This window comes from Danio rerio, chromosome 7, assembly GCF_049306965.1.
Source record: "Danio rerio strain Tuebingen ecotype United States chromosome 7, GRCz12tu, whole genome shotgun sequence".
Classification (NCBI taxonomy): domain Eukaryota; kingdom Metazoa; phylum Chordata; class Actinopteri; order Cypriniformes; family Danionidae; genus Danio; species Danio rerio.
In genome coordinates, this window is record NC_133182.1 from 43954229 (window position 1) to 43978085 (window position 23857).

The following is a 23857-nucleotide window of genomic DNA, read 5'->3' on the forward strand; positions in this document are numbered from 1 at the left end:
GCCTTAAAAATGCACTCTGGACCACCCCTTTGATACTCTGACACAAACAGTTTTTTTTTTTCTCTATTCTTTTCCCCCTCTTCTCTCTCAGTGCCATGTATTTTATATATGTAGCACTGGGAGGTGCAGAAAACTATACTTCAGCAAAGAATTCTAAAGGCCAGTTGGGGAGACAGAAAAGGTGATTCATAAGCCCATACACACTGGGTGATGTACAAATATACAGTTTATCAGTGTATAATGGCGGGGCTGTCATGCTGGCACAAGAGCACATATTTGATGGGTAACAGAGGCCTACCTTATCAAAAATAATACAAATATAGCACTGATATTTGAAATAATCATGAAATGAATGCAATTCATGCAAATTAATTAGCAATGTGACCCTTTATTCTCTAACCTTTCAAGCTGCAAAAAGTAACATTTAAATTATATGTAATATATATTATAAAATTAAGAAGGTCGTTGGCTCGAGCCCCGGCTGGGTCAGTATGCATTTATCTGTGGAGTTTGCATGTTCTACTCATGTTTGTCTGGGTTTCCTCTGGGTGCTCAGGTTTCCCCCACAGTCCAAATACATGCGCTATAATTGAATAAACTACATTGTCTGTAGTGTCAGAGCCAGATTAATATAAGGACTAGGTGGGGCTGAAGCCCCAGGCCCCACAGAAGAAGGGGGCCCTTGATTGGCTGAAGAATTAATTTGTGCTACGATGTTGGAAACGCCTCCTTGCGTAATGCTTTCCCGTGTCAATAATGTTAAGTATTCTTTTCGGCTCGCTGCTGTTCAAAATACAGTGACACCAGTGCTAAACTGGGGCTCGGAGTGGCTGTAGCCCAATCAGAATATTGAAAAGCCCTGATTTAGTCACCCATAATGGTGATCAGATGTCCCAATTTTCCCAAGACAGTACCTTATTTTGGCACTACTGCGAGAACCGTCCAACAAAAAAAGGTAGGCCTATAAGCTCGTAGTAGAACAAAAAATAGGATGCAAACAGTCTTTATCATTGATACATCTGTACATGAAGTAACAGAAGCTGGGAATCATACTAAATGGACTCATAACTGAAGCGCTGTCTCAGCCACGCAGTGGTGACAGCTGGACTCCAACCAGCGTGTACCCGCACAATTCTTCCATCACACAATATAACAAAGACAGTGTGTGAACAAATCAAACAGCCTACGCAAGCAGTTATCAAACTTTCCATTGTTGCAGAGTATCTATCTCAAGTAAATACACTCGGTTTAGCTTTACAGTAAGTCTAACTGAAGCCGTTAGAAAGCAAACCTTTTATGAATGTTTACTTTGCTCCTTTTATGAAAACGACAGTATAAATGGATGGATGTATGAATGAATGAATGAATGAATGAATAAAATAAGGATGCTAGCCTTCTGTAACCCAGAAGACCACAATAAGCTATTTAGAATATTAGAGGCATGGGTATTAAAGATATTATATCATTAGGGATTTATGTTCAGCTAAAGTTCTAAAGAACCTTTTTAAAGGTAAACCCCTATGAGTATTTATTATAAATCACTAATTTAAGAAGTATTGCAAATGTTTTTTTATTTTTTTTTATTTTGCTGATTTGTATGCAGCCAGTTTAAACTTTAACGTTCTTATTCTGTCATTACTTAATTTTGTATATGCAGGCCTATTTTAATAAAATAGAAAAATATATAACAACCCGATTTCCCCCACAGTCCAAAGAAGTGTGGTGCAGATGAATTGGGTAGGCTAAATTGTCCCCAGTCTATGAGTGTGAATGAGTGTGTATGGATGTTTCCCAAAGATGAGTTGCAGCTGGAAGGGCATCTGCTGCGTAAAACATGTGCTGGATAAGTTGCCAGTTCATTCCACTGTGACAACCCCTGATGAATAAAGTGACTGAGCCAAAGAAAAACAAATTAATAAATTTTAAAACTGTATGCTTTTGTAATCGATATTGAAATATCAGGATGTGTTTATGCTATAAGCAGATAGAAACATGCAGTTCTTTGACTGCATAGACCTAACCCCACCCCTAACCTTACCCTTTACAATGACATCACTAACTCTGTTAAGTAGATGTGTCTGAGACTACATGTCTAAGACTGTATGTGGAAGTCTGCAGTCAGATTAGGAACTAATGTATAGAGATCTAAGAGATCTATCCATATCATGATATTTATGTCCGGGTCACTGAAGACCTGTATGTGTAATAATGCCTGCAAAATGTTCATGTATTTAAAGGTTTACACAGCAATGCAAAATTTATCACTATATCTGGCTGTAAACTTTTTAGCATGTCACTGCAACTTTAAAACTGTCACATTCTGTCTCTGTTTTAATTGCCATTGACGTTTATTCAAGGAATAACTTTAGCTCGTTGGCAATCCTTTTAAGCCTCACAGTGCTTAAACATTAGTGCAGTGATATCTTTTTCAGCATTCAGCCTGACACAAATCACCTTTATTCACTTTTATTGAGAGCTCATGAGAGACTTGATATGCTGGTCACACAATAAGCAGAACTGTTTGCTTTATGTGACTTGCATCACATCTGCACCACAGTGAAGACATGTCCTTATAGTTGAAGCTAGAATTGCTTATTAAATTTAAATGGAAGAAATGTATACGTCTTCCCTGGCAATGCCTGTTTCTATGGTAATGTCGCACCCTGAAAGTTTTCTCTGTGGTAATAATGGATGGAAATGGAGAGCTAAACAAAAGTTAGGTTTGTCAAGGTGGCAAATGTGACAGTGTCATTATAGGAGTTGGTAGGATGATTCAATGTTTGCAAATGCTTTACTGTGTTATGTTATTTATAAATGAATGTATTTTAGCATTGGCAAGCGTGTTTGTATAATCCTTTATACCAAAGTGACTAGATACAAATAAACTGATTTTTTAAACTAACAGGCAGCAAACTAACAGCTACTGTGCATTGTCACATCGATAGCTTATATTTAAAGTTGGGAATTTGGATGGTTAGTTTAACCAAAAATGAATATTGTTATTAATTACTCACCTCTTTATGATGATCTTTATTCATATTCAGTACACAATGGAATACACAGTGCATCCAGAAAGTATTCATAGTGCTTCACTTTTCCCACATTTTTTTTTTTTTACAGCCTTTTCCAAGATGGATTAAATTGATTAATTTCCTCAAAATTCTACACACAATACCCCATAAAGACGATGTGAAAAATTATTTTTTGAAATTGTAGCAAATTTATTAAAAATACAAAAACTGAAAAATCTCATGGACATAAGTATTCACAGCCTTTATTCAATACTTTGTTCATGCACCTTTGGCAGCAATTATAGCCTCAAGTCTTTTTGAATATGATGCCACAAGCTTGGCACACCAGTCTTTGGGAATTTTTGCCCATTCCTTTTTGCAATACCTTTCAAGCTCTATCAAGGTTAGATGGGAAGTGACAGTGTATAGCCATTTTCATATCTCCTTAGAGATGTTCAATAGGATTTAGATCTGGGCTCTGGCAGGGCCACTCAAGGACATTCAACGAGTTGTTGGGAAGTCACTCTATTGACATTTTTGCAGAGTGCTTTAAGTCATTGTCCTGCTGGAAGATAAACCGTCGCACTAGTCTGAGGGTAAGAGCACTCTAAAGCAGGTTTTTATTCAGGATGTGTCTGTTTATTGCTGCGTTCATCTTTCTCTCTATCCTGACCCGTCTTCCAGTTCCTGCTGCTTAACTGTAGGGATGGTATTAGCCTGGTGATGATGGTTTTCTCCAAATGTAACTCCTGGCATTCACTCCAGAGTTCAATTTGAGTCTCATCAGATCAGAGAATTTTGTTTCTTATGGTCTGAGAGTCCTTCAGATGCCTTTTGGCAAATTCCAGGCGGGGAGTGGCTTCCATCTGGCCACTCTACCATTCAGGCCTGATTGGTGGATTGCTGCACAGATGGTTGTCCTTCTGTAAGGTTCTCCTCTTCTACAGAAGAACACTGAAACTCAGACAGAGTGACCATAGGGTTATTGATCACCTCCCTGACTAAGGACTTTCGGTAACACTTTAGAATAACTATCCGTTATAACTAGTTTATAGATCCTTAATAAACTGTTAGTTAATGAGTTACAAATGACTTGTTAAATAAAAGTTAATAGTTTCTTAATTATTTATAACTGTGCCTTATATATATAGCAAATAGATAACTTACAAGCTGTTAGTTAACAAGTTATAAATGGTTTGTTAACTGTATTTTAATGATTTAGAACTATAACTAAAACATTATTAATAGATCATGAACAAGCTGTTGGTAAATTACTTACTAAAGACTTGTTAAGTATCAGTTAATAGTTTATATATGTTATTAGGACTTTATTCTAAAGTTTCAAGTATTTTTCATTTATTAACTCTTAGTAAATGAGGAATAGTTGCAACTTTAGATTATTGTTCCAATATTACACATAAGCTAATAGCTAACCCTTAACTAGTATATTAACTCACACTTTACAGATCAGTTGTTCATAATTTGTTAACCATCTAATAATACCAGTGAAACTTTTGTAATAAAATAATTTTGTATTTATTTTGTTTTCATGTTTAGCACAAAAAGTGCCCAAACTAATGGGTTTGGATTCTGTTGTATACTGCTGTTCTGCCATGTAATGGCTATGTGTGTTTCTATACATAAAACACAATGTTCAACATTTCATCTGTGGAGATTCTTTGGTAAAATACAGCACACAGAAAAGACTATGAGTGGAACAAGGTTAAGGTACAAATATTATATATTTTCAAATTTAAAATCCAATTTCTTAAGCTTGAACTTGTTCCATCCATTTGCTGTTTTACAAAGTTTCACTGGTATTAGTAGATGGTAAACAAACTATGAACAACTGATCTGTAAAGTGTGAGTAAATATATTAGTTAAGTGTTAGTTATTAGCTTATGTATGTTATTGGGACGTTATTCTAAAGTTGCAACTATTCCTCATTTACTAAGAGGTAATAAATGATAAATAGTTGCAACTTTAGAATAACGTCCCAATAACATATATAAACTATTAACTGATACTTAACAAGTCTTTAGTAAGTAATTTACCAACAGCTTGTTCGTGATCTATAACTAATTTATTAAGTATAGCTATAAATCATTAAAATACAGTTAACAAGTCATTTAAAATTTGTTAACTAACAGCTTGTAAGTTATCTATTGGCTATATATAAGGCACAGTTATAAATAATTAACAAACTATTAACTTTTATTTAACAAGTCATTTGTAACTCATTAAATAACAGTTTATTAATGATCTATTAACTAGTTATAACAGATAGTTATTCTAAAGTGCTACCGGACTTTCTCCCCTGATCACTCAGCTTAGATGGCCGACCAGCTCTAGGAAGAGTCCTGGTGAATGGTGTTCCAATTTCAACATAGACTTATTCTGAAAACGTAGTCCTATCTACCTTTCTGGAGACCGCAAGTTATGTAGCCCGAGGTATTTATGGCTGCATTAAATTTTTGTAAATGAATGCTAAGGGGCCGTATGATGACAATCCTTTTCGCGCGTAACAGCTGACCGATTACCTCTGTGTGGACGACTTTCCCACTGTAACCAGTTTGTCATGTTAGCTCGTCATGTACATCGGCGGACTTAAGATGCAGAGTTGACCACGACAACGGGGTTCGAGTCTGATGAAGAACATTCCAGAAAGCAGATAAGACAAAAGCACGAGACAAAAAAATATATAAATGAAATTAACAAGTAAATAACAGGGTGAGAATGTGGTGAAATCTGAAAACCTGCTAAAAAGCAGACAAGGGCTTTTCATTTTCTGGATTGCTTTTCAAAATTGTTGGTTGGGTTTAGGAAAGGAGGAGGGTGGGTCAGTTGATCAGTCAGTCAAGTTAGTCAAACAGCAGCTTACGCTGAGTTTACGCGAGAACAGCAGGCGTGAATGGCACCCACGAGATAAATTTAAGATCTCAAAAAGCGTAAACAATGGCCTCTTGTGGATTTGCGAAAACAAAAACTGCAAAAATACTCCTAGAACATATTTCGCAGCCTCCAGAAATGTACATATAGAGGTGCGTTTTCAGAATGAGCCTGGGTCGGCCAATTTCAAAACACAGCTCGAGGAATACTTCATCAGAAGTGTATAAGTAGCACTGTTTTCATGTAGAATAAACAAACGGTTGGTGCTCAGTCCCTATTTAATTCCAATAATCTGAGGGCAGTTTCATTTGGAGAACCTATATTTGTATGTAATTAGGCCGCAATGTAGTTCAGATACAAAACCACATGATCAACAAGTCAATCAATAAGTGTCACGGCAGAGCATTAAAGTCAACCGGTCGACTAGTCAGTGCAAACCCTATTTTACACAAAGCAGTTATTTAAAAAGTTGCAGTACAAAGCCTCTTTAAATGGAAATAAAAAAGTACAGATACTTCAAATGGCTACTTAAGTACATGATTTACATTTACTTTGTTACTGTCCACCACTTATTTGTATTCCTGTGAGACTGGTAAATGGGATTTAAACATCTCATAGCTAATCAGCTGGTCCTAAAAATAGATTGGTAATGTGCTGTATAATCACCAATGAGAAACAAGCATATTTCTCAATGAGGAAAAACTGTGTACTGTAACTGTGTTACAGTACAACATACACATAAATGTAAATCACTTCCTAGGAAAGAATCAAACAATCAGTCAATCAATATGTAAAAGTTTACAAGCTATTAAAAATGTGCTTGCTAGTTTATCAAATGTGCTAGTTAATTTCATAATGAGCTTTTTATTTATTCATCAGATCTGCATTCTCATACTTGTATATTCACGTCAGGTTTTCCTCCCTTCTTTCTTTTCACTGCCCAAGGCAGCCCACTGGCAGAACTTCAGAGGCGCTCGGCTATCATGCTGGAATCCCCCTTTAATTATTTGATGTGAGCTTTCACAGGGAAGCCTGATGTGCACTTCTTTAACCTTTCTTAATCTGTTGAATGCTTTTTTTCCCCTTCTCCTTCATAAAATATTCACTAATACCTAGTTATTTACAGCGGAGCAACATTTCTTTATAATAATCATTCACGACTAGGAACCTGAAATAGCAATTTAACTTTTTCAGTGGAAGGAAACACTTTTAAAATAGCCATGCCTCAGAGCGCATTTAAACATGTCACATTACATGCAAAATTTGTTTTCGCAGTAATGTTGTTGAATGAGCATGAAGGCAAGATGCCTGAAGGGGGTCTTGGCGGTTCTTCTTGCTTCTAGTGGTGTTTTAACAACTGCTTGCAGCCCAGCAAGCAACAAAACATCCAAACTCATATGCTCCACATAATAAATATAGAGAGTGACTCGTTTTAAGATGTGTGTATTAGGATGTATCTGTGCATCTTTGTAGGAAATGTTGCACTGAATTCTACTTATTTCCTGTAGAAGTTTACCAAGTGTAAAATATGGAATTTCACTGTCAAACTCATTTTATACTTTGTAAATTCAAAGGGAAAAGCTTAAGCAATGAAGAACATAGCCTCCAGCCTCCTCTAAGTGAAGTGATAACAGTACAGCTGGGGAAAAAGAATGATGACAACAACCAATCACAGAGCTTTAAGGGCAGAGTTTCTTACTTATTTTCAGTTGTACATCTGCTGTAATGCTCTTCAGGATTGTCCTGCTATTTCCATCTGCTTGGGTTGAGGATTGATTTTGTCTTTATTTTGAAATAAATTATTCATGAGTATAAAAATAGTAACTATGCCTATTATCTCGAACTAATTACACTTTAGAATAAGTTCAACATTTACTAATGCATTATTACAATCCAAAGTTGCTTGCTTGACCACAATGAATTTTCACTAAAAAAGATGAATAAATAAATGCACAGTAAACAATATGTAAAATACACTAGACAGTTATAAAAACTAACATGGACTAATGTAATCTTATTGTAAAGTGCTACCAAAAAAGTAATAAATAATCAAATCAAATTTTATGATATTATGATTTTTTTATTATTAATTTAATTTAAATGTATTCATTCAATTATTCATTCGATAACAAAACACATTTTAAATTAATTTTTATTTATTCATTTTATGCCTTTCATATATTAATTGTATATTTATTTTATACTCTTATTTGTTTTGTTTATAACTACCTATTATATTAAACTAGTCACACTTTAAGTTCATTTACTAATGCATAATTACATTCCAAAATCGCTTGCTTGAAAATAATGTAATGAATGCATTGTTTTTGACTGTTCATGTTTGTAAATAAATACACTACACTGCGAAATCCAATAAGTTAAGGTAACTCAAACCATTTACGTTCAAAAATTAATCCTAATGAGCACTGTGAACCTAATATATTTGAGTAAACGGTGCAATGTGAGAACAGTAAAACCCAATAAATGAAGAGAACTCAAACCAACTAAGTACTGTAAAACCCAATAAGTTAAGGCAACTCAAACCATTTGAGTAAAAAAATGATCTATATAACTACTATGAACTTACTCCATTTGAGTTAAAGTATGAGGTATTTAATTGACTCATTACCTTCAACACTGAGTTCAAAACTCTTTTCAATTGAGTAGAATTAACTTTGTCAATTTTGAGTTAACTGCACTCATTTCATTTGATAAAGTTGACTGTTGGGTTTTACAGTGTATATCTAAAATACACTACATAGTTATTATAAGTAACATAACACAATCTTTTTTTAAAGTGTTACCTTAAAATTATAATCCATCAATTATTAAATAAAATTGCATATTTATTTATTTATTTATTTATTTATTTATTTATTCATTTATTTATTTATTTATTTATTTATTTATTTATTTATTTATTCTACACTGTAAACCCTAATGCTGTAACTAATTAATTGAGTTGAGTTCTATTAACTTAAATCATTAAAATTCGTTTATCTTAATTAACCTTGATGAGTATTTAGAACTTTTTCTTATTTTTGAGTTTGTAAAAATTTAATCTTTCAAGTAAGGTGAACAATTCTGCTGGGTTTAATCTATACAAAATGTCTCTTTAAAGTTTCATAAACTCAAATTCTGTCAGCCTAGTGATTTTGCGTCTGACGTCATCCAGGTTCACGTACGTGCTCATGCTTCATTCGTTTTTTTTAAGATGGCGGATCGGCCTCGCTTCACACTACAGTAAGTAAAATATTTACAAATCCAAGAAATATTAAATGTATGTTTTAATTAATATAATCACAGTAACAGTTCAATGTAATGTAGAGTTAATCAGGGTGCGTTTACATGTCGTACATTACAGAAAACATGTTTAGCCTCACTTGTTGCTAACTAACGTTAACATTACTGTTTAAAAAGTTAGAATCAGTGCAATGTTAGCGTTAGTTGTAATGTGTTAACTCTGAATTTTAACAGAGTGTGATAAAGACAAAAATATTTAAAATCGGCAGATTACATTTTTCAAAAAAATTTTAATCTTGGCGCGAGTATGCCTTTTCTCAGCCTGTGCTTAAGTTGTCATGGAGACGTGCGCTCTCACAACCGCATGTCATGGCGCTGCGCTGAACTCCATCCAGTGTGTGAATGTGGTATTATCTTCGCGATCTGTAGGCACTTCGGAAACGAAAGGCGCAAGAAACGTAACGTTAATCATAACTCAAATGATCTCCGCCTAAACCCTTAACGGTATTTTCTGATGACGCGCAAAAACGTAGTCTCAAAACTTAACTCTGTCACACGCAGCTTGTTGCTTGCTGATCCATGTATGAGGATAGCCTGACGGAAAACATTTAAGCTGCGCTCCTCACCTGAGCAGGTACAGAGCAGAGCTTCATTTTACACTACCACATTGAGGTAAAGTTGGTTTTATATTCATACATTCATTTAGTAACAACTTGTGACTTGCTCCATAAATTGTTTACCATGGTTCTTTGTCTATTCGTTCTGAAATCACATGCAAGTATGACATGAAAACAACATTACACTAAATGCACTATTTTTTTTGACTGAACAATGTTGTACTTTGAAAGTCATTGGCTGCTAATATGATTTCACCATTAAGAATATGCAAAAATTACCTTTCTGAAATTATATTATTAAGGAGAAAGTCTGAATGTGTAAATATAAAACTAACTTTACCTCAATCACCAGCACTGATCAGCACTTAATATTTCCTCGCGCTTAAGACGACATCTCTGCATATCAATGATTACCTGATTAATGCGATCAGTTAAGTGAGTTTAAATGTCATTTAGGTCAAATGTATTTTAAAGGTATGATAAAAGTTTTTTTTTTTTTTCAATCTATTTTTTAAAATGTCTACTCTGGAGAGAATATAAACAGCCTAAAAAACAAAGTATGCATATCTATAACACATTAATACAAAATTATGTTATTAAATAAAATAATAACAAAACAAAATATTCAAGACGTGGTAAAGAAGACAGTTTTCTGATGTGCAAATTTTGTAGCTTAAAATATATTTATATCTTAAAAATATAAATATTTTAGTCTATATATTTTTACATCATTAGACAATAAGGTAAGTTTTGTTATTTCTAGCTTTTGAAATCAGGCCTTAAATTTCTTTGTCGTCCTATTCAGTTTTAGAAATTTCAATACTGTTTAAATTAAATCTGTGTTCATCGAATTAAAGCAACTAACATGATAATCAGCTCTATTGCTAACCGTTTTGGAGGTTAACGTTAGACATCAGGCAATTGTACTACTTCCACTCTCAGCTAAATGACACTGTGACTTTGTGTACATACAGAATTGAAGGTCAGGTGTTGCTGACTACAGATAGGTTCTTAAATGGAGGCATGTGAAAGGTGGGTAAAATATTTATTTTGTACTACTATGCCTGGCATATCCAGATAAAATAAATATTACAGTGTATTTATCAATGATACTTTTGCAGCAAGGAAAGTGAAACTTCAGCTAGACCTTGAGTTCAGTTTACAACATGAAGATCCTGCTTTCAACATCTGATCAACACCTGATTTTCATCTGAGGTAAAAAATAGATAAGTAAATGAAACATAATAATAATATTAATACATTTTTTCTAGAATTGTATATTTTGTGGTGTGGGTTTGTTTTATGAAATTCTCTCTTGTTTCTTTTTGCTGTTTGCAGAGTACCAACATGTTACAAATGAGAATTTTCCCCACAAATTCTTTGCAAAACTGGACCACCACCTATTTCATTTGATGACAATTTTAAGGCAAACAGCATCCAAAACTGACAAGACAGCAGATTCCCTGGCTAATCTTTTAAAGGTTTATGATGAGCAGGTATGTTTGGGGTCACGTGTTAAAGTATACATTAAAATATAATTTGAAATATTATTATTTTTTTAATTTTTAAAAAATTGATTCTTGATTTCCAGGAACTGAATGATGTCAGTTCATGACGGACTACTGTTATCAGAGGTCTTTTGGTCTTGCTGCGTGAGCGTGACTTAAGATTCTTTAGGAACACCATGGTAAGACTTCATTCATTCTTTTCACAATTAGGCATGTTTAATGAAAAGATGAAAGTTTTGAAAACTTTTACTTAATAACATATTTGTAATCACGAATAGTTGATAAATCATATAATATTGGTTCAGTCATTTTGATACTGTCCTTACATTAATATCCTTGAATTATGTTTTTAGATTGATAATCCTGCTGACTGAAGATGCTTTATTGGCCCTGCATTCACTGAGGGTCTCTGTTGTCCTGAAGAATGAATTGGACACCACCCACAGCACACTTCCAGACCTTTCTTGTCTTGTATGGATTAATGTATGCTCTTCACATAATATATAGTAAAGGACTTTGAACTTGTGCAAAAAGTTTTGCTTGGCATGGATGATGGAAAATAAAAAGTCTCGTAGCATGGAAACCTTAAAGAATGAGTTGATGTAGAGCTTTTTTTTTTTTAACTTAATAAAGACTGTCTCTGGGGTAGTAACTTCAAAACATTTATTTACCTTTAATTGGTAAGTATGCATTTTATTATATATATAGGGATAGTTTGTCCAAATGTAAAATTCTGTCATTTACTAACTCTTCACTTGTCCCAAACCTGCTTGAATTTCTTGCTTCTGTTGAACACAAAAGTTAAGTAAAGCTGACAACCTGTAACCACTGACTTTCTAATAGGAAAACAAATACTGTGGAAATCGGTGGTTACAGGTCTCAGCTTTTTTTTTTTTTTCAACAGAAGAAAGAAACTCAAACAGGTTTGGAATAAGTAAATGACAGAATCATAGTTCAACCAAGACTGAATATATATATATATATATATATATATATATATATATATATATATATATATATATATATATATTGTAACGAGCGCACACATGCCACGTCGCCCTGGTCGCTAATTCAACCCAGCTGGACCATCATCAACACAGGATCGTTCACAGCTGGACGTCATCAAGTGGAGAGGCATATAAACCAAGCCCACGCAAGAGAAGATGAGCTTCATTCACCCAATGACTCCATGCGCTAACGCTTGTCTCTCTGTCTCTCCACATTAGACTCCAGCTCGTGACGATCCCACATCCGACTACTCACTGTCCTTCACTTACTTCCCGGAGCACCAGAGCACCTCACCTTGAAGAAGAGCACCGTTTACACCCCATTCACGTTGTAAATAAAGCACCCTCCGGGGACTTGTCTGTAAACTTATCCAACTGTGTCGCTGTTTTCCCTCTGCTTCGCTACAATATATATATATATATATATATATATATATATATATATATATATATATATATATATATATATATATAATCTGCTCTCCGTTAAACAGAAATTGGGGGAAAAATAAATGGGGGCAAATAATTCTGACTTCAACTATATATATATATATATATATATATATATATATATATATATATATATATATATATACATACAGTTTCTGTGTAGTTTACACTAAACGAGTCACTTCACAGAATGTGCACTTATTATTTTTTTTTAACGAATGCCTTAAGAGTAAGTTTTACACTTATTAATGTATTATTAAATTTTATCAAACTTATAGTTGTTTTTTTTCTTGAGGCTCTTATGTCTGATATCATATTTACATTGTGGGTAATTTTTATTAATTTCAGAATAGTGTTCATTTTCAATCTCTTTATGTCTAATAGTTTTTATCGTTTTAAGACATTTGTAATTGCATAGGAGACAAATTTGAAAGTACTGTTGGACATTTTTTCTTTAACAATAAATGTCTAAAATGGTATTGTCTGTGTGTTTTAAATTACAGATTTATTTTGACAGATTTATGGGGTTTAAAGATTAAAATAATGGCTAATTTTATTTGTGAAACTGACGATGGAGAAGTTAATTTTAAAAAATGCTATCAAAATGTATGAGCTGGGTGACAAAGTATGTAAAGGTGAGATAAATAATTAAAAATAAGTTAATTGCTATTAAAATGTATGAGCTGGGTGATTTAAGTATTTAAAGTTGAAAGAAATTAAAGCAATTAAGTTAATTGGTATTAAAATGTATGAGCTGGGTGACTAAGTATTTAAAGTTTGGAAAAATTAAAACAATTAAGTTAATTGCAATTAAAACGTATAAGCTGAGTAACTTGGGTATTTTAAGTTAGGTGAATTGTCTTGCATGAGTACAACAAACTCAAAACTTAATGTTTCTGTTTACTTAAAATAGATAATTTCATAACTTAAAAAATTTGACGTAACTGATTACCTCAAATTTTTTGAGTTTTGTCAACTTATTCGGGATTACAGTGTATCATTCATTAATTTCCTCATTGTAATTTTGGATTTCATATTTCAGCATTCCTGCCAACTGCAAGGTATACAAATATATGCTGCAATATAAATCAAAACCTACCAACTGTCATTTCATGAGTTGATGCCATCCTAATAATTTGCTTTCATAAACTGTACTCAAATGAGAGTATTTGCCAAACAATTGTGTAACTGCTTGCAACTACAGATAAAAGAAAATTAGTTAATGAAAGGCAGAAGAGGCATATGCACGAGAGAAAGAGTGACAGAGAAAGACGTGAGACGTACTGAAGTTTGTTTGGACCCCAGCTGTGTGTTTGCTTGTGACTCACAAAACCCATTAGAAATTGGTTGGGGGGTCAGAGTTGCGCTTCAGCCAGAATAGATTGGCAGAGCAGAACAGCAGAGTCCACCTCCAGCTCATTTTCTCTCCCTCTGTGTCACCACAAAAGCAATCTCACACCACAGGCCTCATGGCTGCGTGGCCACACAAAATCATAAAAGGTTTGGATCATACTCTGTGTCAGGCCACCCTGGTGAGGGAGAGACGCATGCGACTCGGAGCAGGAAGCACTTTGGACTGAGTATTTTAATTTTTTCACCGCATGACTGATAGAGTGAGGCCATTTCAAGAAATTGCATGGGACACACTTTTTGAAACACTTTAGAATCCCATTCTTATTTTGTTAAGTTCTTTTGGATGCAATTAATTGTATTTTGCTAGAAAGAAATTTTTTTTTTTACCAATATTTTTACCAAAACATTTCAGATAATAGGTTTGGGGTCAGTAGGATTTTTAAATGTTTTAAAATAAGCTTATCCTGCTCACCAAGGTGGCATTTATTTCATCAAAAATACCGTACAAATTGAAAAGTTCAGATGCGAAAACCTATAAATGCCGTCTGAATTTTGTCCTAAAATTAGCATTCTTTTTTTCATTGTTCTATGTGTATGTTCAGTTATTTCACTTTAAAGTAAATGAAAAAAAAAAAAACTGTACAAAAGCATGCACACCCCTTTTAACTGGGTGCTCAGCAAAAAAACGCAAAAAGTGCAAATTAAATTTTAGTCAAAGGCGGCAACACCAAGGCTCCAAAAATACAAATTTATTAAATTAAAAAGGCTAACACAAAGCGTGTAACGTTTCGAGCCACCCGGCTCTTCATCAGACAAATGTGTATGTTCAGTTATTTCACTTTAAAGTAAATGAAAAGAACTTATTAGTCAAAATAAAAGTAAAATTACTGAGCCTACACACAGAAGTCTAAGGAGAAATGTTAAAAGAAAATATGAAACATCATTTAAAGTTTTTTTGCAGCTAAATTCTTTAATTGTAAAATTGTGAAATGGTATTGAACTATAAAATAACTGTTCAAAGGTAGTTTATATTTAATTAAATAATTTATTCCAAGAGTTTTAAAGAGGGTTTTCAGCTTTATTACTCCAGTCTTAAGAGTCACATGATCCTTCAGAAATCACTCTGCTATTAATTATTATTATAATAATTATTTCATTATTAATGGCAATAGTAATAACAGCATTAATGACTGGAGTAATCGTTTAATTTGAAACTACATACGATAAGAAAGCAGTTATTTAAAATGTTAATAAATATTAAATAATTATTATTTTTTTACATTTAGTAAATGCTTTGATAAACAGAATATTGTTCTTAAAAAAAGAAACATGAAAAATAAATTAAACTGACCCCAAATTTTTAACCGGGAGTACATATAAAGTACAGTATCATTCAACACTGAATATTAGGATAATGGCTACTGAAAACGTAAATTTAATTTAATGTTAATATTTTTTTTATTTATTTTCCTTTGGTGGGTTTTATTTTTAGTAAACACCACACTCAAAAAATGATTTACCAAAAACATAACCACATCACACCTGTCTTACACTCTTTGCACCAGTTGCATGTGCATCATGTCACTTTTAACATTCTTCTCTTGGTTTATTAAATCACTAAATGACTTGGCTCCTTCTTACCTGTCAAACCTCTTAACTGAACATCAGCCTGGTCTCTCTCTTCGGTCATCAAACCAGAGATTATTATTCATCTCTAAGTAGAGGCTAAAATGCAGGGGTGACTGTGCTTTCGCAGTAGCTGGTCCTACATTGTGGAATGCTTTGCCCTTCTGTGTTAGATCTATATCATCTCTGCCACCTACTTTTTTATTTGGCATTTTATCAGAGAGAATTGTTTGTTTTAGCTATAATTTTATATCTTTCTCTTTGTAATTTGTATTGTGCAGCACATTGTTCTGTGTGTAATAGTGCTATATAAATAAAATTGACATTGATTTGTGCTGCTTGTTCAAAAACTACTTGTTTAAAATAAACTGAAACAACACAATTATTGATTTTTTTGAGACAACTTAATTGTTCTATGTTCAATCCAATTGAATTTGCTAAGTTAATTTGATCAATTTGTGTTGGGACAACATGAACGAATTGTGTGGAACCCTGTATATTTTACAGCGCACAATCCATAATGTTGCGCACTAATTACGGTAATAATTATTTTAGGAAATTCTGTTCCATCAAAAATCATGAACTCTTTTTAACCATTGTACCTTTTAAAAATACCATTTGAGCCACAGCCATATCACTCTGCAGCCCAAGACCGGTTACTCACTGAAGCTAAGCACGACTGAGCCTGGTCAGTACCTGGATTTGAGACCACATGGGAAAACTAGGTTGCTGTTGGAAGTAGTGTTAGTGAGGCCAGCAGGGGGCACTCAATCTGCTGTCTTTGTGAGTTCTAATGCCTCAGTAAAGTAAAGTAAAGTAAAGTAAAGTAAAAGTAAAGTAAAGTAAAGGGAACACTATACTGTCAGCGAGTACTGTCTTTAGGATGAGACATTAAACCGAGGTCGTGACTCTCTGTGGTCATTAAAAATGCCTTGTCACTTCTCATAAAAGAGTAGGAGTGTAACCTTGATGTCCTGGCCAAATTCCCTCTATTGTCTCTTATCCATCATGGCCTCCCAATCATCCCCATCCACCGAAATGGCTCCATCACTGTCTCTCCACTCCTCCTATAGCTGGTGTGTGGTGGACGCTCAGGCACTGTTGTACTGTGGCTGTCATTGCATCATCCAAGTGGATGCTGCACACTGGTGGTGGTGTGGCGAGACCCCTCCCCCCTGATGATTGTGAAACGCTTTGGGTGCATGGCCATACACTATAAATTACTTTATTTAAACCCTTCCCCACTCTTTTTTTTAAACAAAGTAATGCCAATGATGCATATGTAGTTAAAGCAGAATTTAAACTGCCTGACAAGACAAGTCAATTGACGTGAGTGACATTCGTGATTCTTTATATGACAGATATGTGTTTTTGGCTTGTTCATGCATAGAAACTTACAGGAGAAGGTGAGCTCCCCTAGCGCTGAGTGATTGAGGCTCTCTATGGGGGGCCGTCATAGTGGCATCCTGCTGTGCGCCGGCAGGTGTGCTGACACCTGAGGGGGGTGTTTGGAGGACATTAGAGACACTCTTGTCAGAGCGATGTGTAGATCCTCACATCTGGCCACTTCCAAACAAAACTTCAGCCACGGGTCACAGGAAGGGTCAGCTTTAAAATATGACACGCAGATGTATAGATCTAATCTTTTAGTAGGGTTTTAAATTCTCAACTGAGAGCCTTTCTTGGAAAACTCAAATGCCCACAGGGAAAATGTCAACTACAGTAAGCTCATTATAAACGTTATTTACCAAATGCGCACCTTACTTTCAGAGCTATATCACTGTGTATTCAGAACCATCCAGGATAAAAGGAACAGCAAACAAAGGTGGCTATTTCACAGGAATAAATAATACCTTTCTGTTGACAGACATTCATCTCCGCTTGATGACACTTTATCAATGGCAATATGAGCGGAAATAATTTCCCACTCATTTACAGTCTTTTCAAAGGTGACTTCATCACCGGTGTCTGAAAGACACGGTGCCCCTCAGTAACAAATGATTACCACTAAATGAATCCCAGAGGTTCCGTCACTAATGCAGAACAAAAGGGAGCGCGAACAAGGAGGCAGTGCAGCTTCAAGATCTATTTTTCAGCTCCGCATCATTTCTTGCTTCACTGATCTATCACTAAACAACAGCTGCTGTGCCGCAGCCAGCGCAGCGCTTGCTAGGGATGGTGATCAAGAAATAAACAGGGTAGGAAAAGGGGGAGGGAAAGAAAAGGAGAGAAAGGAGACATTTAAGCGGTGAGGTCACGTGTGATCGCCTGGAGCTTTCCAAAATGTGCGGCGAGAGAGAAAAAAAAAAAGATTGGGAACTCTTGGCAGGTCTGTGTCACCTGTGATGGATAACATGTCACCTGTAATGGCTTACTAGGTAGCTGCATTAGACAGGCATTTTGCAATCATTCCCATTATTTTCTGTCCATTTCTCACCTCATTCGGTGTCTCTCTCTTTCTCTCTCTCCCTGAATTGTAGGTGTGATGTACATGGACATTTTTCCCTGACCCATTCCAATTCCCATTTCCTGACCAAATTAGCTCATGGTGAATTATGAAAAATTAATTAAAAGTAACTAGCTAATTATGCATAATTTGACTACACCGATAAAAATCTTGGTTGCCTCAAAATTTTAAGCTGAACCTTACGAGTCCATTAAACTTATGTTAAACTGACTTAAAACAGCTTGTGTAAGTTATAAAATTAAGTTAGAATGTGAATAACTTAGTTTAATAGGTTACAATGAACTAAAATATATGCTGTCAGGACAAATTGATCATATATATATTTTTAAGTGTAATAATTAGGGCTGGACAATAATTCGATATATATATATATATATATATATATATATATATATATATATATATATATATATATATATATATATATATATATATACACACACACACACACACACACACATATCTTAAACATTGTGTCATTTGTGACTGAATGACAGTGCTCAGCCGTCAGAAAGAGCGTGATGTCACTTGCGTGATGACGTACATCACAGACACGCTGCCAGCACTCAGCAGTTGGTTAAGCTCCATCACAGAAAGTTTTAGCAACAAAATGAATGCCTTGAGTGCAGATGTGAATAAACAAGCTTCAACAAGTAAGAATGCTAACAAGTTAGTTAATAAGAGAGGAATGTAGTGGTGTGGAAGTGGTGCCGACTAGCAGCAGGAACACATCGAATTTGTTCCACCCTAAAAAACATACTGAGAGTCAGAACATGAGGCATCATAATAGTTTAAGCCAACCTGTCGCCTCACTATCACCACCATCCACCTCTCCGACACCAAAACCAGTGATGTCAGAAGAGAAGGCAAGCAAACACAGATGGCTAGAGGCACTGTGTAATATTTAAATGAAACTTTGCTTATCAAAATGTGAAAATACACCTATAAATTACTAGCATATAAACCTCTACTATGTTCAAAACATGTATGAAACCTGCGCATATAAATATAAACTTGATGCATGCATAAACACCCACATACACACGCACATACATATAATCTTGATCCTTGCATTTACTTGATCCTCCATATAAACACCCATATTTACAAAATAAAATACTCAAACATATTTATCAGGAATCTGGTTATTGCAAAGCTGATGAAATAGAAAGAATGAGATTAACAGAAGTATATGTTAAATAACGAAAATGTGGTATATAAAATATAAGTCTATATAAATAGACTATATAAAAAATATAAGAACTATTTTATGTTAAACCATTTAATTTATTTAGGTTATTACATAATATCACAAATACAAATATATATAGACAGATAGAACCCTTAAAGGACGTTCAAGATGAATAGCAACCAGAACTACGAATATACTCATCTGTTTGTAAAGGCTAAATACAATAAAAAGTTAACATCATTTTTTTTTACTTTATTTAAAAATAAATAAATAAATAAAATAAAATAAAAAAATAAATTATATCATCCTGCCAGTTTTTTCCTGTCTTTTTAATATTGTTCATATCAATATCGAAATTATATTCTATCAACCAAAATTAAGAAATATATTGTGATAGAAAATTTTGCCATATCGTCCAGCCAAGTGGTTCTTAAACTTTTTTCACCAAGTACCACCTCAGAAAAAAATTGGTCTCTCCAAGTACCACCATAATGACCAGTAATGAAATAAAGTTTAAATTAAGCCAAATTAAGCAGCTACAGCACTGCACAGTTCAAAAACAAGTCATATTCATATTTATACAATTTTTGATAGATTTTGAAATATATGTCGCATGTACATATGACGTATTTGTAAAACTTGAAAATCTAAACATTAACTTGTATGTAGATTGCTAGGGAACCCGTTTTTCTCAGAGGATGTCAAGCTGACAGAACATTGCTGCACTCTGATACGAGTTTTATTTATGGAGAAAATTAAGAAGCACTGCTGATCAGTTGATTTTCGTCACGTGACTCGCGGTGCGCCATTCTAAAAAGTTAAGATGTTTTCAATAGGGTATGCCTGGAATACGCAAGCGCGTTGTTAAATTTTGATGCTCAAGTGACCGAGATGTAACAAGAGAATATGGTAATTTTTTTAAATTGTATTCATTTTTTCTTCATTACTCAGTGATTCCTCCGCATATCACTAGAAGTAAGCCTGCATATGCCACAGTTTGAGAACCACTGGTCCAGCCCATAACTCGATGTAGCAAAATTAAGTGGAATTCTAAAGATTTCACCCCAAAGACATTCAGCGCTGATTGTATTAAAAATCAAAAAGTTATTTTTAGAGGCCACATTAAAATAACTATGGTATTCAAAAACTATTTCGGTTACAGCATGCAGCTCTTGTAAATGTGAGAAACAAAAGTTTGTTTAGATAATGTGGCATATGCACAATGGCTAAACACATGACTTAATACACAAAAATCAAGCTCACATTCAAAGGCTAGAGGACATGTGAGAATGGATGAATGAAACAAAAGGGAAGCAAAGGAATTAATCAACAAGCATGCTTGCACCATGTCCATAAAGTGGCGTTTATACGAATTTGTTTTAGTTTTAAAAGGCTTGTTATGGTTTTTGTTTGGAAACAGGACATTTTGAAAACTTCACAGGCTCTATTTTAGCTTAAAAAAATATTGGTGTTCTGCTTAATTGTAGATGGACTAAAATGCTGACTTAAAAAAGGAAGGGCGAATGACCAATGTCTCTCTCTGACTGGTTTTCTTGACTATTACATATTTGTTCCTGATTCGTCAAACCACTCTCATATGATCATTAAAAAAAACTGTTAACCAGCAAATATGGATGCTGGCAAAATATGCACATGCACAATGAGTGTGAATATTTGTCATTTTAGGCTGGACGGTATGAACAGAGATTGTTTTTGTGAAACACAATAAAAATAATCTAGTCTGGAGTGTTTTTATTCTAAAATGCTGGTTTAAAATGAAAATGTGATAGCGTAAACAGCCCCTAAGAGTTTGGAAATTGTTTTAGGCCATAAAACGTCTGTGTTGCCACAGTAAACAGAGACTTATGGTAAGTTGAGATTTTGTGGTAACACATGACCTGCTTGTTGGGTGAGTAATGCTGTGGACTATATTTGTTAAATTATTTGTAATGTTTAACGGTATGTCTGATTTCTCACGAATGCAACACCATGTTTATTGATTTCTTTCCATTTGGTCTCATTAATGCGCCTGCTTCAAAGTGGCATGAAGGGATTTGTATGATCATTAAATTGGAGCTGTATAGTGTGTAAGTTAAATTCATTGTTGTTCTTTCATTTTGCATAATCAAACACACATTACCATAATGACATTTTACGGCAGCTTAGCTTGCAATGGTCAGTTAAAAAGGCATCAACTGAAATTTGATTTTACAGATTTTTGTTTTTCCCTGATATATACTCTTCCTCAACCTCCCCCATAACTGGGTATAAATGAAATAAATTACTTAACCGATTAATTAAAATCTTGTGGCTGTTTTTGGATTTTTTTTTTTCATAAGACCACCACATAGTCTAAAGAGAAACATATTACCCGGCTCACAGGTAAAGTGACTCACTCTATACTTTATGTAACACACATAGTGAACTTTATGTAATGTAAAAGCCATTAATGAACAAATGGCATGTTATATTAATGCTCAACTCATTTAACCTAACTTTTTTTCTAGCAATTTAAGAACATGCTTTGAAATTTGGTTAAATTAAATGTAATATTTAAATGCTCCTGTAACTGATATATTTTAATCAAAACAAATCCAGCCCACCCTATCTCTCTCTCTCCCATATTAAAGTTGAATTTCTTGCTCTATATTTAGAATATTTAGAACTGGACAAGACCCACTGATTTAAAACATCTCTCAGTTATATCAGCTTAAGTGTTTTCAAATCATTATCTAGACCGCAGTGGCCCACAGTTGTATAATAATGGGAAAATATAATACTTATTATAATATTAAAACAGTGTTTAATTGTGTCTTGTGCCATTGCTTGGGCAAAATGTCAAATGAACTAACTTGTATAACTTGATTACCTTAGTTAAAACCTGATTAACTTCTTAAATTAAGTTAAAGAAACATAAAAAATATGTGTTGTCTTTTATTTTTTTATTATTATTTTTTTTACAGTGTACATTCAGGTCTTGATCCATTGTATTCCTCATCTGAGTGCTCAGTGTATAGTGAATATAGTGGGCATCATCCTTGTATCTGATTTGATATTTGGGTTTACAAAAAATATATATAAATAATATTAAAATAATAATAATAATAATAATAATAATAAAAATAGGTGTATATGAGACATCCCAGCAGGTGTAGGAAAACAACATGATGTCAGATGTCACATCATAGGACATTCCATTCTGTTAGGAAATGAAAATCGGGTTGATGTAAGAACCAAACATCAGGTCGACGTCAATGTCCAATATTGGACAGATGTTGCATTTTGGTTACTCCCCAACACAAACTAAAATTAACCAAATATCAACGTCTAATGATGTCACGTAGACGTTACCAATATGACGCCTATTAAACGTTGAATTTTGGCATAAATGTCAGAATTTGATATCAAAATGACGCTGATTTAAGATGTTGACTCAACGTTGGCTCAGTGTTGATCAATGTCCAACAGACACTCATTGCATTTTGGTCAGTTTCAAACACAACCTAAAATCAATCAAAAATCAACATTATTTGACATCGTTTTGGACGTTAAAATAACATTGTCCTGAAACGCTGGCCTTAATGTTGTGTGTCTGCTGGGAGGCACATCATCACTCCAGCCAATATATTTAATGAATTTTATACATTGTACCCCAATTTGCACTTTTAGTTGATTCAACTGAATAATGAGTGTAAATAAACCTTTGATGTATCAATTTAGGAATTGGACATGCACACTTTTCTGTCCTTGTGCTTCACCAGTCACAGAGAAAAGGGTGAGAAAGCCATTGTTAAAATTGTCATATGACTTCTCGGCTACAGTTTGCCTGAAGGCATATAGGGAGCTCTATAGCCAGCTGGAAGAAGAGTTTATGGTCTGACGAGACCACAATTGAGCTTTTTGGCCGACAGACTAAACGGCATGTTTGGCGTAAGCTGCGCTGCACATCATCAGAAACACACTTTCCCCACTGTGAAGCATGATAGTGGCGACATTATGCTGTGGAGATGCTTCTCTGCAGCGGGTCCTGGAAGGCTTGTGAGGTAGACAGTAAAACAAATCCAGCACAAAACAGCTAAATCCTGAAGCAAATCCTGATGGGGTCTGCAAAACACCTGCAACCTGAGAGATTTATTTCCAAGGAAGATAACGACCCCAAGCATAAAGCCAAAGCTACACTGTAAAAGACCTAAAATGACAACATCATTGTCCCAAGGCCTCATGCATAAAATATGTGGATTTCTACCCAAATATATGTGCATGTACAAAATGTGAATGTTCGGAAATGTTTTAGATTCATAAAGCCATCCATACACTACCTGACAAAAGTTGTCACCTATAGAAGTTTTTGGTACAGCAATTAATAACTCGACTTCTAGTTGATCATTTGGTATCAGAACACAGCAGGTACACATCATCATATAATATAGGTATTTGGTTATATTTTGGGTGCGACGTCAGGGAGCAAAATCCAATGACAGTTTAACGTCACAT

The 23857-nt window shown here is 34.3% G+C and overlaps 1 protein-coding gene and 1 long non-coding RNA gene across 9 annotated transcripts in view; one reads left to right on the forward strand and one right to left on the reverse strand.

The window, feature by feature from the left end:
• cdh8 (cadherin 8) overlaps window positions 1-23857 on the reverse strand; it is a 288795-nt gene that overhangs the window by 259851 nt on the left and 5087 nt on the right. The gene's annotated exons all lie outside the window — the stretch shown is intronic.
• LOC137496198 (uncharacterized) lies at window positions 9099-11861 on the forward strand. 2 transcript variants are annotated; one of them, XR_012382572.1, is made up of 7 exons: window positions 9099-9143; window positions 9705-9777; window positions 10735-10792; window positions 10882-10975; window positions 11099-11256; window positions 11352-11447; window positions 11622-11861. It is a non-coding gene; the product is annotated as an uncharacterized lncRNA (long non-coding RNA). The 2 variants fall into 2 exon arrangements; XR_011016349.2 differs by lacking the exon at window positions 9705-9777.